This window comes from Mustela erminea, chromosome 12 (genome assembly GCF_009829155.1).
Source record: "Mustela erminea isolate mMusErm1 chromosome 12, mMusErm1.Pri, whole genome shotgun sequence".
NCBI lineage: Eukaryota > Metazoa > Chordata > Mammalia > Carnivora > Mustelidae > Mustela > Mustela erminea.
This window is the reverse complement of record NC_045625.1, coordinates 53,597,619-53,607,082: the sequence shown is the minus strand read 5'-3', so window position 1 is coordinate 53,607,082 and position 9,464 is coordinate 53,597,619.

Below are 9,464 nucleotides of genomic sequence, written 5' to 3'. Positions count from 1 at the left end.
CTTGCCATGTTGGCCAAAATTTCCATCATGAAATCAATTCCTTTGATTTAGTTTGATTCCCCATCTTTATTTGGAGAATTTCTCATCTTAGGAGTTATAACGGGGACAGAGTCTGTTGCTCACTCTATGAGCTAAAAATGCAGAATCTGTCCTCCCAGTCTTATTTGCAATAAGGGGGTAGAAGTCGCACGATCTGAGCTCAACTAATCTAGTACTTCCGCCCTGGGCTTTGATGTGGAGCTAGTGACTTAGAGAAGCTAAAACTATAAAGAACCCATTCAAGCTCCAGACAGGGTGACAGCAGCAGCAACACTGTCCTTTCACGGGGAGCAATGTTATGTCAGCACCCTGTTTCGATGCTGGCGGCACTGGTGGTACGAGCTTCAGTGTCTAGCCTTCATGCGGCAGTAGCTCACTCGTCTATTGCCTACCATGATTTTGGCTGTGGTTTTAGTTTCTGTTAGAGACTCTACAGTTTTTCACCCATTTTCCCTTACTTTTTCTTACTCTTGGGCAAACAGCTGGACTATATCTTTCATGTCTACAGAGGCTCCCTTTTATTTTATTTTTTTTATATGTTAAAAACATCCCCTCCCACTTTTCTTTTCTTTTTTAAAATTTATTTCTTTTCAGCATAACAGTATTCATTGTTTTTGCACCACACCCAGTGCTCCATGCAATCCGTGCTCTCTCCAATACCCACCACCTGGGTCCCCCAACCTCCCACCCCCCGCCCCTTCAAAACACTCAGATTGTTTTTCAGAGTCCAGTCTCTCATGGTTCACCTCCCCTTCCAATTTCCCTCAACTCCCTTCTCCTCTCCATCTCCCTGTCCTCCATGCTATTTGTTATGCTCCACAAATAAGAGAAATCATATGATAATTGACTCTCTCTGCTTGACCTATTTCACTCAGCATAATCCCTTCCAGTCCCTTCCATGTTGCTACAAAAGTTGAGTATTCATCCTTTCTGATGGAGGCATAATACTCCATAGTGTATATGGCAGAGTATCCCTTTTAAATCAGGTGTGACCTTGTTACTAAGTTCTGGCTAATAAATTGCAGTCAAAAGTGTATTTGACACATCCAAGTTAGACCCAGAAAGCCCTCCTACTGCATCCTCCATGGTCTTTCCACTTCCGTCCAGTGAGGGTCACAATAACCCAGTGTCACATGTTGGCAATAGTACAACCTTCATCAGCCTGGGTCCCTGAATGGCTGTAAGATGCACAGCCTCCTCAATGATTTTAGTGAATGAGAAACTTTTATTGGATTATGGTACTGAGATTTCAAGGTTTAACCTTTACAGCAGCTAAATTTCTCTACCTGATGTACTCATTTGTACCAGAAGTGGAATGTTGCATGACAAAAACCTAAAATACACGTGGGTGGCAAGGAAACTGGCTTGGAGGCTGGACAGATGAAGGTCTAGGTTACACACTGGCAAAATCTTTGATAAAACTGACCCTGCTATAACTCAGAAGACAGGTAAAGTGTATGCAGAATCTTTAGCTCTAGAGGAAAGGGTCGGAAAGCAAAATATTAGTAGCAATTTACAAAAAGGTGGATGAACTCAAAAAAGAACTGGCTGGTTTTCAGACAAAAGTGCAACTGGGATGTCAGAAACTAGAGGTGTTGAAAACTTGGAAAAATCGACTGCTTCCAAAAATGAAAGAGTAACAAATCAGATTGTATAAGTTTCAGCCCTGCCGGTCAGACCAAATCAAGGGAGAGGTATTCCTAGCTAGGCTCTATGGCCATAGGCTGTAGATAGAGAGAACATCTCGGGGACCAGAAGGCCAAAACAGAAATCAGACTTGAGGATCCTGACAAGGAAAGGACTTTGGGTATGGTTACTAGCATGGGAGGCTGATGGAAAGCAAAATGGGTGAGAAGTCTACTAGGTTTTTGAGGAAATTATATTGCCAAAGAAACTGTAAGTCTGGACTAAAACAAGCCTTTGAGTAACAAAATACATTCTGGGCTCCCAAATTTATCAGCAATATGTGGGTTTTGAAAGCTATGCAAACTCCAAGGAGGACATACTTTCCTCTGTCCCTAGCAAACTGGTCAAGGAGGAAAAGGACAAGGAAGAAACTTCCAGATGGTAGAATTAGGAACCATGAAGAACAATGAAGAAAATAATTTCTCCCAGAAAACAGATCTAGGGTCTCTTCTCCAAACTTTTCTCACTCTCAGGGCAAGGCTTTTCACAAAGCCTACCCACGAGGGTTTAAAATCTTTATGGACTCAGTGATTGCTGTAACTCTTCTCTTTTCCACAGGAGTGGAGTTACCATGATTATTCTGTCCTTGTTCCACTACTGTATATTAGATGTGTTGGGCAGAAGACAGTAGGAACCTTGTCTTTCTAGTTTTAGGTAGCTGGACCACGATGAGTCATGGATCTGGACCTACTGGAGAAGACTGAGCATCCCTAGGAACCTGGGCTTAAATCCAGTGATTGGATTTAATCACTGACCTACTCAGTGATTGGACAGTACTTTGGTTTATCCTTCCTGGGTGTGTGTGTTGGGGGAGGGGGAGTGGCTACTGTATTCTCCGTGTGGGAGGAAGCATGGCATAGATATTTCGTGACAAGAGGATAGGCTGGGACAGAGACTAGAATAGCTAGCTATTCCTCTTTCTGACTGAGCTCAGCTGGACTATTATTTTTCAACCTCTCTGGCAGTTAAGTGTGGTCACATGACTGAGTTCTGACCAACAGAATGAGTAAAGAAGTGATGTATGTTGCTTCACACATGGGTCGCCATTCCCTTCCTTCTCCCATCTACGGATAGAATGTTGAGGCTCAAAGTATTCTTGGAAGTCATGTGCTGAAATGTTAAAGCTCTTGTCAGGCTGACTTCCTTAGTGACTGGAACAAAGCCTCTCCCCCTCTAACCCTCGTCGTCGTCAAACACCAATTGAACTTTGAGTGAGAAACTCATTATCATTTTAAGGCATTGAGATTTCATGGTTCATCTGTTAACACAAATAGTGTTTCATGGACAGAGATAACACACTTTGAAATGGATATACTGGTACTGTCTTATCTTTATTCCTGCCCATTTTCCAAGCCTGGTTCTGTGCCCCTCCTAGCAATCCTGTGAGCTTCTGAAACATCCTTTCAATTTCTCTTTACTGTTTGTCACCCAGAATTAGTTTTTCCCGTCGGCAACTAAAAACTTTGATTGGTACATTAGTTGTAAAAAGTTAAATAAAAGAGTGTCCGTAGCCTGACACCTAAGTATTCTACAAATATTAAATTTCCTTTTGTTTTAACTGGAGGGACAAGTTTAAAATATCTCTAGGAGTCACTGGCGGGTTCCATCATAGAGTCAGATAATATCTCGATGCAAGTCAAACTGTTGTCTCTGATTAACGGACCAGCTATTGAGCAATGTTGTGAGGAAAATATACATTTTCAGTGAATTGTGATGAGACAGGGAGGGGAAGTCTGTGGTACTACTGAGTTGGAGTAGCTCTGAGGAGCAGGTAACAGGTACCTGATCTTGCTCAACTCAGGAGCTGAGCTTAAGTGGGAATGAACAATAAAAGGTGGTAGAAGAGAAGCAAATTCTCTCTATTTGATTTTTTCCCCAGGGCAACATCAATTATGAATAATATATAACAACCCAGAGAGTGTGGAATGGAAGCTCAGGGTCTTTCTTTAGATGGGAAAGGGACAGGTGCAACTTGAGGCCCAGGGTCCACATGAGGACACAGAATGTCCTCAGTTCCTGTGGTGTAAGTTTGTCTGTGCAGGAAAATGTTCATGAGCAAAATGAAGCTGCAGGCAGGTAAATTACACCTTTATGGCTGTATTACGAACCATAAGGTTTAGTTAGTTTTGCGCTTGCTTACAAGGAATAGAATGCTGACTACATTAGCTCATGTAACGAAGGTTTACTATAAGGAAGCACAGGGCCATAAGGGAGCTGGAATTGTCCAGAAATCCAAGACCACGAGCCATTTTAGCTGGGTTTCATGGATCTGGATTTAAAAGATCATTCAGTCAAAGTTAAGTTCTAAAGACCTCTGAAACCTGAATCCATATAACTTCATTCTTCTTTCAAACCATGAACATGTTTCAGCTATTTTTAAAATATTTTTCTTGCCATCAACTCTGACTGACTTATTTCATGTTTCTTTGTTCAAATTTCTGTCATCCCTAGGGTATGACTTTCTTCCTCATGGTCCAATATGTTGACTTGCATTCCAGCCATCACCTCCAAGCTTCAGCCACCAGAATGGAAGAAGGAATAAAAGAGAAAAGCAGTGAAAAGAATGTGCCAACTGTCACTGAAGATAAATTCCTGGAAACGACCACTAATATGTCTGTTTATAGTGTCTCGATCAGAATTTATGCATGAGAGGCTGAGAAATCTAATCTTTATTTTGCATGGTCATGTGTACAGCAAAAATCAAATGTTTTATTATTGTAGGAGAAGAATAGAACAGATTTTGAGAGATGGAAACAAACAAGATAGAAGCGAAGAAGGGAATAGCAGCCCTTTGGATTTTATTTAAAAAACACATAGTGCTTAACAGTTTTCAGTCAATGTTCCAAAATGCTTTACAAATATCAGCTCTTTTAGTCCTCATATAACCCTCTGACGTAGATGCCATATTATCTCCATTTATAGGCAATGAAACTAAGGCCAAAGAAACTAACAAGCCCCAATCACAGATCTGGTTAAATAAGAAAATTCAGGTAAAAACCCAATCAGTCTGGCTCAACTACTATCACAAAACCTGGGAGTAAAGAAAGATGTTCCTGGGACTTGCTGGCAAATGGCTAACACCTGGTTCTTGCGGCAGGGGAATCCCGGATCTGTAGTGTTTGCTGATACCCGTGGTGCAAATGCTCTCACTGCGGATCAAGAGCCTCCAGAATATTGGTAACAATAGAATTTAGCCGAGTCATTAGGAAGTGATGGGTTTTGAGTACTGAGTTTTCGTTTTAATGTAACTTCTTGAATTGTAAGTGTACATGATTTAATTTTTAATCCTGGCTATGTTTAATAATTGGCTTGCAAATTTCCTGAACATTTAACAACTGGCTCTTTGAGCCAGCACAGCGTTGCCCTGGATATTGCGGTGAGAGAAGAGTCAAGAATCAGGGAGAATAAAGAAGTTCAAGGTTATGAGCAGAGATGGTGGGTATTCATTCCTGAGTCCTCAGGTAGACGCTGCCCATACTGTCCTAGGAGCATCCATACTCTTTACATGCTACATACCATTTTGACAGAGAGCAGTTTGCACTCTCTTAAATGTGACTCATTCCAGAGCACCTGGGTGGCTCGGTCAGTTAAGTGCCCGACTTTTGGTTTCAGCTCAAGTCATTATCTTGGGGTCGTGAGATCAAGCCTCACGCTGAACTGTGCTCTGGACATGGAGCCTGCTTGGGATTCTCTCTCTTCCTCCCTCCCCCGCTTCCCCCTCCTCTGTCTCTCCCTTTCTAAAAAAAACTGTGACATCATTCCTGTGTTCTGAGGACTACAGTGCCAGACTCACATGCATTCAGACTCAAATCACAGACGCACACAAAAAATGATGAACTTAAAATTCAAACTCCATTAGGTTTTTTTCTCATTTCTATTGATATAAGGAGTATCAATTTTAAAGACAACCAGTCTCTAGGATTAGTCTTTTGCTGACACCTTGTAGATGTCAGCAAACTTTAGCAGACCTATAACTGACACTTTAATACTGTCGGTTAGTGATAAGTAAGAAGTAATGAACTGTGATTGTTGTAGATGTCTGTTTCCATTCTGACAATGTTGTAACAATGAGCATAAATGTTAAGATGCTATTCACTAGGAACTCTACTAGACATCCCTGACCACCAGTCACTTCTCATTAAGACGGTATTAAAGGAAGACAAAAATAAGTCTTAGTGAACGCACATGACTGGATATTAGCAAGTTTGGTTGGTAGTTCTGGATACTGATCCTTGGAATGACATCATTTTGGTCTCAACATTGCATCAGTAATAATGACATGTACATATCTATGACCCATACAATTTATCAATTGATCTACTGCAAGGGTCTTAGCAGAGTTCAGATAAAGCTCCCAATGCTGGGGGTTAGGGTGGCCAGAGTTTAGTATACTCTCTGTTGCACTTTCCTTTTGACTCAGAATGTGATGGGGCCTTAGATTAGATGAGCCCAATATAGGGGCATGTGGCCATCTTCAGCATTCAGAGAAGGAAAAGATGATGGCAGGAGAGAAATGATCCCTTGTTAGCGAATTGGAAAGACTTTCAGTAATGTATCTTTTGAACTATGAAAGGATTCTGGGGTTCAAATTCTACTCCTCCTGTGGTCTTGGTTTCTGTTGGGGGCCTTCCCTAATCCTCGTGACTGGGTGTGATAGCAGCGCCCACAATGGCCCCCAAAACCCCCCTTGCTGGTGTTTATGCCCTCACATTGTTCCCTCCTACACTGTGTCAGGGATGGTTCTGTGACCAATAGAACATAGCAAAAGAGAGGTGCCTGCATGGCTCAGTCCGTTAAGCATCGGCCTTTGGCTCATGGGTCTTTGGCCTTTGGCCTAGGTCATGATCCCAGGGTCTTGGGATTGAGCATCTCATGGGATGCCCTGCTCAGCAGGGAGTCTGCTTCTCCCATTCCCTCTGCCATTCTCCCTGTTTGTGCTCACTCACTGTCAAATAAATAAAAATAAAATCTTAATTAAAAAAAAAAAAAACCACAGCAGAAAATTGTGAGTCACTTCCAAAGCCAGGTTATAAAAACATTGCAGCTTCCGTTTCTCTCTCGATCTCTGGCCAGATCTGAGGCAAGATGGCTGTAGCACCCTCATGACTGACTTTGAGCTAGACCTACCCAGTGAAGCTACTCCCTGATTCTTGACTCTCAGAATCCGTACAAATAACAAATGCTTGTTGTTTTAAGCTGCCAAATTTGGGGTTAGTTGTTATGAAGCAACAAATACCTAATACATGCACTTAAGCTGCCCTTCTACGTGGTCCCACATCATCTATTATTCTAGATTACAATCACGTAGTCATGTGTCTGACTCCTCCATTGAGCCATTTCTGCTCTGAGGAAAGGAATTCAGTTGACTGTTGAATCCCCACTCCTGGAATCATGCTTGGCACACCGGAGGGCCTCAGTGAATGTCACCGAGCAAACGAATGAAGTGAGAGGAAGAGAGTGGACACAGTTTCAGACAGCTTGGTGAGAGCTGCCAGCTGAGGGATGAGTCAGCACAGGTCAAGCTGGGTTATTTATTCTCTCCAAGTGTGAGAAATTCAAATTGAATATTCGTTTCCTCTCTTCTTTCCTCTATCCTCCCAAATACCTTACAAGTCCATTTCTACTCTTTTCTCACCAGCTCTTGGTGAGGTCATCTGGGGTCTCCCAGTTCTGTCTAAGAGGGACGTTTCCTCACCTTGAAGTCCAGACACAGAAGACTCAGTTAGTGGGGGGCCTCCCCTCAGGGGTCTGCTCAGGGCATGGGATACATATTGAAACTAGACCAAAGGCAAAGCAAAAGTAGGGGCAGGTATAGGCGCTTTTGCATTTCTGTAGTTAGGAACTTTTACTTTATTTTTAAAAAGATTTATTTATGTATTTATTTGAGAGAGAGAGCATGAGCAGGGAAAGGGGCAAGGGGCGGAGGAAGAGGGGGAAGCAGAACCCTCACTGAGCAGGGAGCCATCCCAGGGCTCTCTCCTAGAACCCTGAGATCAAGACCTGAGCCACAGGCAGACGCTTAACTTACTGAGCCACCCAGGCACCCCTGTATTTAGGAACTGTTAAAAATATTTGTTAAAGGAGGCTAGAAGTTCAGTGACTACTCTAAATGGTATGGTGTCTGGTTACAAATGTTCTAGGGCAGGCACTTCCCCCGCAGGGCTCAGCCCTGCCCATCAAGGAAAGCCACATTACAAAGCCCTCCTCCGGCCCCCTACCCCAAATCACACCTTTCCAACCCGCAGCTGGGAAGAGTTTCTGTGGGAGTTTTTCAAAGAACCACTGGATGGCTCTGAACTCCCGCTTTCCATCAAGCTCTAGCTCTCCTAATCTGCTGATAAAGTCCTCATGAAACTGATAAAGACTAAAAAAACTTTTGGATCCAAAGAACTCTGTCTCCAGCAGAGTGCATGATAATGGAGATCACATTTCGGGGCAGGTGGGAGCCTTTCCTGTGTGCTGGAAAAAACACACCGTTTTAGGGCAGAGGATCAGGCGAATATAAATAACTTTTACTTTATTTTTCTGCCTGCTCCAGAATGTGGGGACGAGGGGAAATGTGGTCCATCACATTATCATTTCCCATTAAGGAATTTTTTTGGGGGGTGGGGTGGGGGAGAAGACACCCCGCACTCAGCTTGGTACTGTGAACAGAGACCTGAGTACAGAGCAAGACAGTCATCTGTTATTTCTAACTGTTAACCACGGGAGGCTCAGCTTTTCGGAGTCTCAGTTTTTTTAATCTGTAAAGTGAAGACACTAGTGATTACCCCCTAGCACTCACTAAAAACATGTTCGGTGACTTGGAATAGGGTTCTGCAGGCCAAAAGAAATAAAAAAAAAAAAAAAAAAAAAAAAAAGAAAGAAAGAAAGAAAGAAAAGAAAAGCTGCTAGTAGAATTTGGGAATGCTTGATTAAATTTAAGGCCTGCAGAAAAAAGTAAATCATAGGAGGCCTACCAGTGAGGATGTTGCGCTACTTTTTCCAAAGGTAATTTAATATCATTCCAGGGTAGATTAAAAACAGCACGACCCAGAACACCACAGAACCGCCCTTCCACTGACCATGTCAAGCTCAGCCTTTTGTTTCTATGTTTTCAAAAGAATATTAGTAAAACTGAGAGTGGGCTGGAAAAAGTCACTAAGAGACAGCATTGCAAACCACTTGCCAGAGTTAATAGGCCTGTGAGACTCTTTTTTGGTCCAAGAGTTTGAGCTGTCACCATTTCTACCTTTATAGGTTTACTCAAGGGTTTACTGGTTCTACTCAGGACTTTGTTATCATGAGGTAAAATATCCCTGTGACGAATTCTCACAGACCTTCTCAGAAGTCTATTGAGGCTCACGCCATGTCCAATTTTCATTACAGCTAGACATGATTCTAAAGATGAAGATACATGGAAACATAATTAGACATCAAAAGGCCAAAAGCCTGTTTGCCTTTTGCCCCATCTTTTCTCTTTTCTTTTCTTTTCTCTTTTCTTTTCTTTTCTCTTTTCTTTTCCTTTCCTCCTCCCCCCCCCCCAAATTCACTTAATAATGAACTGTTGGTCTTACTTCTCCATAAGCCTCAGCTTCCTCATCTGTAAAATGGGACGAATAATACTGCCTATCTGCCAGGACAGTTAAGATAATTCAATGAATCAGAACACAAAGCACTTCAAAGTGTGACTAGCATATCGTAAAAGCTAAATAAATGTTAGTTGTTATAATAACTATTACTATTTTTTAAGGGAAAAT